This window comes from Euprymna scolopes, chromosome 42, assembly GCF_053919585.1.
Source record: "Euprymna scolopes isolate OS-2025 chromosome 42, ASM5391958v1, whole genome shotgun sequence".
Lineage (NCBI taxonomy): Eukaryota > Metazoa > Mollusca > Cephalopoda > Sepiida > Sepiolidae > Euprymna > Euprymna scolopes.
The window spans coordinates 24,309,720-24,319,504 of record NC_136523.1 but is presented as its reverse complement, the minus strand read 5'-3'; the positions used below and the strand labels follow the sequence as shown (position 1 = coordinate 24,319,504).

Here is a 9,785-nt window from a genome sequence, read left to right as displayed (position 1 = left end):
TCCGTTTGTTTGTTCACGTTGATGAACACATAGCTGGGTTTGTCCTTTTTTATTTATTTATTTCGTCGGAATACTATTTCCATTATTCTCAACACACACACACACACACACACACACACACACACACACACACACACACATATATATATATATATATATATATATATATATGAATCAAAATAGCTACTACTGTTCCCATTTTTTTTTCAGATTTATGTAATCATGCCTATATTCTTTATGCTTTCTTTTATTCTTTTATTTTTATCAAGGCCCAGAAGCCACTCGGTGATAAGGGTTATTGCGTGTACAGTAATCAATCAGATAGTGTCGTACAAATCGTTAGTATTGGAAATTTGATAAAGTGCCTTACTTAAACGGGTGGTTCATAAGGAATTTGTTTATGTTGGACTTGAAGATATCCAAGTTGAAGTCAGATGGGAAACAGGCAGACGGAACAGAGTTCAACCTGCGTGCTGTTCTAATAAACAAGCTTTGTTCATGGAATCTATATTTTGTATTTAGGCACAGATAAAGAGTGTGGAAATTATTGACAATGGTTTCAGCTAGACGGGTGTTTTTCGTGAAAGATTGGCGAGTGGAGACCAGAGATTGGAGCTCAGACGAGCACCTGCCATGGAAATAACGATAAAATAAAGACAGGCTCGCAACGTCTCTCCTGTGGGAGAGAGGTTGCAGGAAAGAGAAAAGGGCATCCCCCACTAAGCAACGAAGTTTATTTTGTACTCTGTCAAGGCACTCTGTTTTTAGCAGCTCCTGCCCAGATATGGCAGCAGTACTCCATCCTTGAACGTACTTGGCTTTTATATAGATAGAGAATTGCATTAGTAGTGAGATATCTTCTGGAGCAGTAGAAGGATCCTACCATTTTCCCAGCGACCTTGGCAACAGACTTGATGTACGTGTTCCATTTCAGGTCAGGAGTAAAGATCAAACCCAGAAGCTTATCAAAACATGGGGCCTCCCCTAGATGAGAGCCATTCATTTCAATTGATGCCAGATGGGGATCAGAGCGTTGATGATGTAAGGATAGGAGTTTGGTTTTGGATGCATTAAAGGTTACCAGCCACATCTTCCCCCACTGTACCACGCGCTCAAGATCAGAGGAGAGAGAATCAGAGAAAACTATGTCTTTTACGGCTTTTGCTGTGTTGCCATAGATGGTCGTGTCATCAGCCCAGATGTCAACGAATGATTTAAGTATGTGTTTAGGGATATCATTGATGTAGATGAGGAAGAGAGTTGGGCCCAGGATGGACCCCTGAGGGACTCCAGCATTAATACTGAGTGCCTCTGATTTCTGACCATCAACCACTACTCTTATGAGCCTATCAGAGAGAAATGATTTAATGATTGAGAAAACATTTCCAGTTATACCGTAGCTGGAAATCTTGTGAAGTAGTCCTTTATGTCATACCTTATCGAAGGCTTTTGATATGTCAAGAAAAGAAGCCTTTGTCGAGAGATTAAGTAATCCTATGAGATATAACCGTTAGCACATCTGTTGTAGATCTAGTAGAACGGAAACCATATTGCGTGCCACTAAGAAGGTTATTTTTGCTGAGGTGGTTGACTACTTCTCTATTTAATATGGATTCCAGCGGTTTACTCATGACAAACAGGAGACTTATTCGTCTGTACTGAGAGGGAGATGTCTTATCACCTGAATTTTCAAATACAGGGCATACTGATGAGGTTTTCCAGGGCGTTGGGTAGCACTTTTCCTTAAGGCAACGCTTAAACAGTTTTGTAAGTATGTGGGCAAGTTCTAGTCGAAGCTTTTTCAACACTATAATTTCAACACACACACACACACACATATATATATATATATGCATACATATATACGTAAATTGAATAATATCACAACCTACAGTCACTCCTCAGAGACGCTTACAACTATTCCCAACAAGTTCTTCAATCCGTTGTGAATACGTTTATTTTTTTTTAAACGTGTTCACAACGGATTGAAGAACTTGTTGGGAATAGTTGTAAGCGTCTCTGAGGAGTGACTGGATGGAAGATTTGCAGTTCTATGGACGAGAGGTAATTGTCCATCCTTTCACGAAACCGCTGTAAGAGCTTAACGCCAAAATAAGTGAATTTTTATTCATGTAGGTTGTGATTTTATTCAATTTACGTATATATGCTCTGAAAACTCTTTTGAAAATTCATTGAGCTGAGATTATAATAGAGTTGGTATTATAGACAATTATATTCTAAACTTGCAACAGAAAGGAATTGTCGATAAAATAATATATATATATAGATATATATATATACACACACACACACACATATATATATATATATATATATATATATATATATATATATATATATATATATATAAGTTAATCTTTATATAGCTATATGATTATAAAACGCTGTGAATCTTGCTTGTTTGCTTGCATCTTCTCTTCGGAAATGTAATCGTCCGATCTTCGAAGAGAAGATGCAAACAAACAAGATCCATATATATATATATATATATATATATATATATATATATATATATATAGACAGAGAGAGAGAGAGAGAGAGAGAGAGAGAGAGAGAAAATAAAAAAGAATAAACCGTATTATGTGTTCATCAACGTTTCGTCTTTTCGAGACTTCCTCTGGATGAATGAGATTGGGAAACCAAAAAATATACCAGTACAAAATATTTGAAAATGTTTCACGTGCACAGTGTGACGCAGTTCTATTTCAGAGAAACGGAAAAATGATGTTGGAAATTCAAAAAAGGAGGGGGAGGGCTGGCGCTGTTAAAGAGAAGGAAATTTTAGTGACGTCATATAGTCGTTAATGTAATTTTAAAACTATGAACGCAAGTTTATATTCTTATTGGGAAAAAGATATATCTGTTGAAATTCAAATATAAGTTTGTAACAGAAATGAAATGAGTGTTTTTTTTATGTAATTTATTGATTGAGATTATGTGTTAATTATTACAGGGGGTGTTGAATGGTGTGAGAAAGTTAATCTCTATTATGTCGGAATACTATTTCCATTATTTTCATCATATATATATATATATATATATATATATATATATATATATATATATATATATATATATATACTATTTCAGAATGTGAGAGATTATACAATTATTTCCACAGCCAAACAAGGTCGCAGCCCACAAAAGCCATGACAACCAACGCACCAGAAGTCCAAGACTCGAATTTCGCCCTCATTCAAGAATGCTTGCTTCGCATGCAAGAGGCTAGGGCTTTGTAATCCCGGGTTCGAATATGTCTAACTTATGAGCCCAAATGGGGGCGAAACTCGAGAATTCCGATTCGTTGGCTGTCATTGCTCTTGTGGGATGCGATGTTCTTTGGCTGTGGAAATAAATAAATATATGTGTGTGTGTGTGTGTGTGTGTGTGTGTGTGTGTGTGTGTGTGTGTGTGTGTGTGTGTGTGTGACTAAGAGGCTAAGGAATAAAGGTGCAAAGTTTTATGTTTTGGTTTCGATTCAAGCTGATGCCGCCCGAGTCATAAAATTATGACACGTCTATTTGCATAAAGAAAAGAGGGAAGCCACGTTAGGTTTTCTGCAAAGAAAATCAATTAAATATACGTACGGATGTTCATAAGGACATAATCAATTTGCGTTCAAATAATTAGTACATCTCTGCTCCTCAGCGTCAAGAGTTGCGAAAACATCTGATAAACGCGTTAGAATTCTTACTGCACAAAAGCGACATATATTTACGACTCGTGAAATTTTCCGTGGCTGGGGACCCCTCGAGGGCGTAGATGAAGACTGCAAACCTTAATGCCTTAACAATTATTAAAATGTTCTCGACATTATTTTAGGGTTCGACATGTGTGTGTGTGCGTGTGTGTGTGTGTGTGTGTGTGTTTTAATTATTGACTTTTTTTTTCAAGTTCGTAGATGCTCTTATTGTATTACAAGGTAATTAATGTATTTTATTTAATAATATATTTACGTATTTCAATAAATGAAACTCACTCAGGAATTTTAGAAACAGATAAAAATTATATGCTTAAACTACAGAGGAAAATTAAGTTATAGCTTATATTATATAGTATTGTATAGTATTGTATAGTATTGTAAATAGTATTAAATATAAATATAGTATATAGTATTGAATATAAATATAGTATATAGTATTGTATATAGTATTGCATATAGTATTGTATATAGTATTGTATAGTATTGTAAATAGTATTAAATATATATATAGTATATTGTATAGTATATAGTATTATATAGCATTGTATATAGTAGTGTATATAGTATTGTATAGTATTGTAAATAGTATTAAATATAAATATAGTATATAGTATTGTATATAGTAGTGTATAGTATTGTTTATAGTATTGTATATAATATTGTATATAGTATTAAATATAAATATAATATATTGAATTGCATATAGTATTGTATATAGTATTGTATAGTATTGTATATAGTATTGTATATAGTATTAAATATAAATATACTATATAGTATTGTATAGTATTGTATAGTATTGTATATAGTATTGTATAGAGTATTGTATAGTATTGTAAATAGTATTAAATATATATATATAGTATATTGTATTGTATATAGTATTGTATAGTATTGTATATAGTATTGTATATAGTATTAAATATAAATATAGTATATAGTATTGTATATGGTATTGTATATAGTATTGTATATAGTATTGTATAGTGTTGTATATAGTATTGTATATAGTATTGTATATTATATAGTATAGTATAATTATTAATTTATAGCTTATATAGTTTCTGCATTCAAGGTTGTCTCTTAATATTTCAGTCGTTTTTTTATTATCCGCTGTATCTTCTCGCTATCTCCCTGATTCCAATCACTCTTATTCTATTTTGTAAGTTTTTCGGAATAGTTTATAACACATATTTATAAATTAATAGTATAGTATATGTGTTATTTATTTTGTGTGCCACGCTTACATATGAGTGACTGTCATTTAATTGCTATGGACTTCCATTTCTTGTAATAAATTATTTTCTAAGAATTCTTCATAAGTTCTGGTTTCCGTTTCGATTATAGCTGATGACACTTAAGTTGTATAAATAAACATATATTTTTCATAAGTTTTGTGTTTTGATTCAAGCTGATGCAACCAAGTTATATATATATATATATATATATATATATATATATATATATATATATATTTATATATATGGGTAGTTTTTTTTATATCCGTTAGAAGCGCTGAGTGAAATTTGAAGAATAAAACATGTATAAATACATTTGAAGCCAAAACTGCAACGCGAAATTATTTCATAAATAAACGGGTGTTTATTTTTAAAGAAATATATTTCGGAGTAAAACTCCTTTGTCAATCTTTTTTCCCTCTTCTTCCTCGACATAATGTAGTGGAAGATACTTCGGTGAAGAGTCCACGTGATGTTAACTGTGGGGTTTTTATGAAGCCGGATAGGTGACGTGTGGTCGTGCATTTTGAAAATCTGGGTAGTTTTTTTGTTTATATCCGTTAGAAGCGCTGAGTGAAATTTGGAGAATAATTTCACTCGGCGCTTCTAACGGATATAAATAAAAAAAAAATACCCAGATTTGCCTGATGAAATAAAATATGATTGAAACGGTCTGAACATCGTAGCAAGATATGTCTGTATTTACATAAAGAGCAATAAAACATAATTTGTTCTCTTAGATTGAGCTCTATTAACGACCCTTGTTAAAATTCAATTGTTCTAAATTTTTGGACATCTTTCTACATATGTATATGGGGGTTATGTATATGTATATGTATTTGTGGGTGTGTTTGTGTACAACTTTTCTCGCATATACAGGTGTATCGAACCATTGAAAAGAGATCTTGGTAGAAAAATAGAATGTTGATTAAAAATGACATTTATGAATAATGAAATCGTTTCAGAGTGATTTTATCGGCTAAACAAAGGGTGGTAAGTCGTGTCTTTTTTAGCAGAAAAGATGGCGACGTGTCGAGATTGTCATTCGGCATGAATTATGAATGGGCAAAACTTTTTAGATAAAAGACTCCGCGATCTGTTTCCGTCTTTGTGCATAAGTACAATTTGCTTGATACTTGTCTATTATTATTATTATTATTATTATTATTATTATTATTATTATTATTATTATTATTATTATTATTATTATTGTTATTATTATTATTATTAAGGTTATTATTATTATTATTATTATTATTAAGGTTATTATTATTATTATTATTGTTATTATTATTATTATTAAGGTTATTATCATTATCATTATTGTTATTATTATTATTATTATTATAATTATTAAGGTTATTATTATCATTATTATTATTGTTGTTGTTATTATTATTATTATTATTATTATTATTAAGGTTATTATTATTAAGGTTATCATTATTATTATTATTATTATTATTATTATTATAAAGGTTACTACTATTACTATTGTTATTATTATTATTAAGGTTGTTGTTATTATTATTATTATTATCATTATTATTATTATTATTATTATTATTGTTGTTGTTGTTGTTGTTTTCGTTATTGTTATTATTGATGGAGTGATGGGCTTCCGGTTTAAACAGTTTTAATGCCTTTATCCACCTATAGTTGCTTCCCTGCAAAGGGTCATGAGATGCCCCTGATTGGCTTGTGAAGGGAAGAACAACACTTATTAGGAAAGATCCTGCAAAGGGAACAGATGCCAATAATTATAGACCAATTACATGTCTACCACTAATGTGGAAACTCTTAACTGGAATCTTTGCGGAAAAAAATTATGAACATCGTGAGAGTAATGGTGTTTTTCCTGACGAACAGAAATGGTGTCGGAATGGCTCAAGAGGTACCGAAGAGCAACTACTAATTGATAAAGCACTAATGCAGGATGTAAAGAAGAAGAAGAGGAATCTGAGCGTAGCATGGATCGATTACTAAAAGGCTTATGACATGGTTTCTCATTTATGGATAAGTGAAACACTGTTGATGGTGAAGGTTGCTGAGAATGTGGTAAGACTTTTGGAGACAAGTATGGCTCAATGGAAAACGCTGCTGACAGCAAACAGAGAGGTAATGGGGCAGGTTGGCATTAAACGTGGAATATTTCAAGGAGATTCGTTATCTCCACTTCTTTTTGTAATGATAATGATGCCACTGAACATCCTCTTGAAGAGAGAAAAATTGGGGTATAACTTTGGATCTGGTGACAGACGCCTCAACCATCTACTGTTTATGGATGATTTGAAAATATTCGGTAGAAATGAAAAGGAAATGGAGAGACTGGTAGAACTTGTGGGAGCATACTCAGAAGACATTGGGATGGAGTTTTGGGTTAGTAAATGTGCGGTGCTGGTGATGAAAAGAGGAGTAAAGATTCATTCGAATAGAATAGTGCTGCAAAATAGAGAAATCATGAAAGAAATAGAAGATACAGGATATAAGTATTTGGGAGGGCTGGAGGGTGTAGGCATCATGAACAGAGAAATGAAGGAGAAGGTCAGGAAGGAGTATCTTAGAAGAGTGACACTAATTGCAAAGCCGAAACTGTATGGAGGAAGCCTAATGGAAGCAATGAATTTATCTGCCTGGCCTTACTGCTTGTGCGGTGATAATGGCTTGAATTTAAATTCAAAATGAAAAAGTCAAGTATCGCGCCCCTGTTATATCAAAGAACCTACTGCTGACTTTATATGTCGAGCCTTTTGGCTTGTGTGGTAATAAAACTTCTCAAATGTTTTTTTGTGACGTTAGGCTATATAAAGTGTTTACGTTGATCAAATCGACTGTTCCTTCTTTCACCGGATTATTTCGGTTACCGATTATCAATACTTATCGAAGACATTCCGATACAAAACCTATCTAAGAACACCGTCAGGCACACAATGTACCTTTGTGTGAAATTTCATAAAAAAAAACTGGCTCAGCCGTTTTCAAGTCCATAGGAAACTAATTCTCACACACACACACACACACACACACACACGTACAAAGTTTCTTTATATACTAGTAGAGGTTTGTATGATGCTTCTGTCCAGTTTCAAGAGACAATGGAAACTCATATAAATGGTAGCCACGCGTGTAATTGTGAGTCAAGGGTTGCGCAATAAACAACCTAGAATACCTTGAATCGACACTGCTTGTGTCCAGTGACAACGAGAGGCCCAAGACTAGAAACAATGCTGAGAAAAGCTGAGGGCACATACAGCACCTGGAATTCCCAAATGGTCAGCCAGTTTAGTACTGACTAGGCTCAACGTTGCTTAACTTCGGTGATCTGACGGGAACCGGTGTGTCAAACGCGATGATTCCGTATATAAAGATTTATATAAGATTGCATGAATTATACACGCATACATGTGTGTGTGTGTGTGTGTGTGTGTGTGTGTGTGTGTGTGTGTGTGTGTGTGTGTGTGTGTGTGTGTGTGTGTGAAAGTGCGAGATTCACCTTTCGAAGTAGGGTGTTAAAAAAACAAAATCAAAATAAAAATAATCTATACCGAGGAAGTCATAGCGATTAGTGAATACAAAAAAAAAAAAGTAGTATATTTTCGTGAAACAGATATTACATGAATATTTGAATGTTCCGACCGCGGAAGAGAAACGCTAATCTCGAAGATAGCTGGTCCACCTTTACAAGCACAACAATAATAATGTCAGGAAATTGAAAACACACACACACACACATATATATATATATATATATATATATATATATATATATATATATATATATATATATATAACATACGATATTGGTTTTTATGGGCGTATCTGTACGCAAAGATGTTTCGTTATCTGGAGTTCGCTCCGAAGTGTAAAATACACTTCTTTTTACCTCCGCTTGTTCCAGCCCGTCCCGCTCCCCCGTGCGCTTCATATCTTTGTGCCGGGGTCGTCAGATAACAAATACCAGCGGTATGACCGGTGTGAAATACTATCCTTTTTAAGCCTCCGTGTGTTTTTCTCGCACTGATATATTTTTTATCACTTTTCCATCTTTTCTTCGAACTTACGTTTATTAGTTTTATTATTCTACTAACTCTAAGTTAATCAGCGTTTCATTCTCTAAGGCTTTTCTTAGTTTGTGTATGCGTCCGTTCTCAATTGTTCTTGGAAACTACACAGCCGATCTGGCTGAAATTTTGTATGACTCTTCATTATAATAAGATGCAGCGAAAGAAAGTATTATGATATTCGTTCGATAGGCAGTTAGGGATCAATAGGGGTTAATAAGTATTTCAGTTCAATCCTTTTCGGAAACTACTGGGCCGATCTGGCTGAAATTTTGTATATATCTTTATTATAATAAAATGCAGCGAAGTAAGTATTATGACATCCGTTCGATGCACAGTAAAGGATCAAGAAAGATCAATAACGATTAGTAATTTAGTTCTCCTTTTCTTGGAAACTAATGGGCCGATCTAGCTGAAATTTTGCCTGGACTTTTGTTATAATAAAGTGCAGCGCACTATGTATTATGGTATCCGTTCGATGCGCAATAAGAGATCACTAGGGATTAATATTAAAGTTCCCAGTTTCCTTGGAAACTATTGTGCCGATCTAGCTAAAATTTTGTACGGACTTTTATTATGATAAATTGCAGCGCACTATGTATTATGGTATTAGTTCGATGCACAATAAGTGATCAATAGGGATTAATATTTAAGGCCCCTCTTTTCGTGGAAACTGCTGGGCCGATGTAGCTATAATTTTGTAACGACATTTATTTTGATAAGGTGCATTAAACTAATTATTATAGTATCTACTACGAAAAT

At 33.3% G+C, this 9,785-nt stretch overlaps 1 pseudogene; it reads right to left on the bottom strand.

Moving 5' to 3' along the window:
• Nucleotides 1-8,206: 8,206 nt before the first annotated feature.
• On the bottom strand, nt 8,207-8,325 carry LOC145267378 (5S ribosomal RNA; annotated as a pseudogene).
• Nucleotides 8,326-9,785: the final 1,460 nt, after the last annotated feature.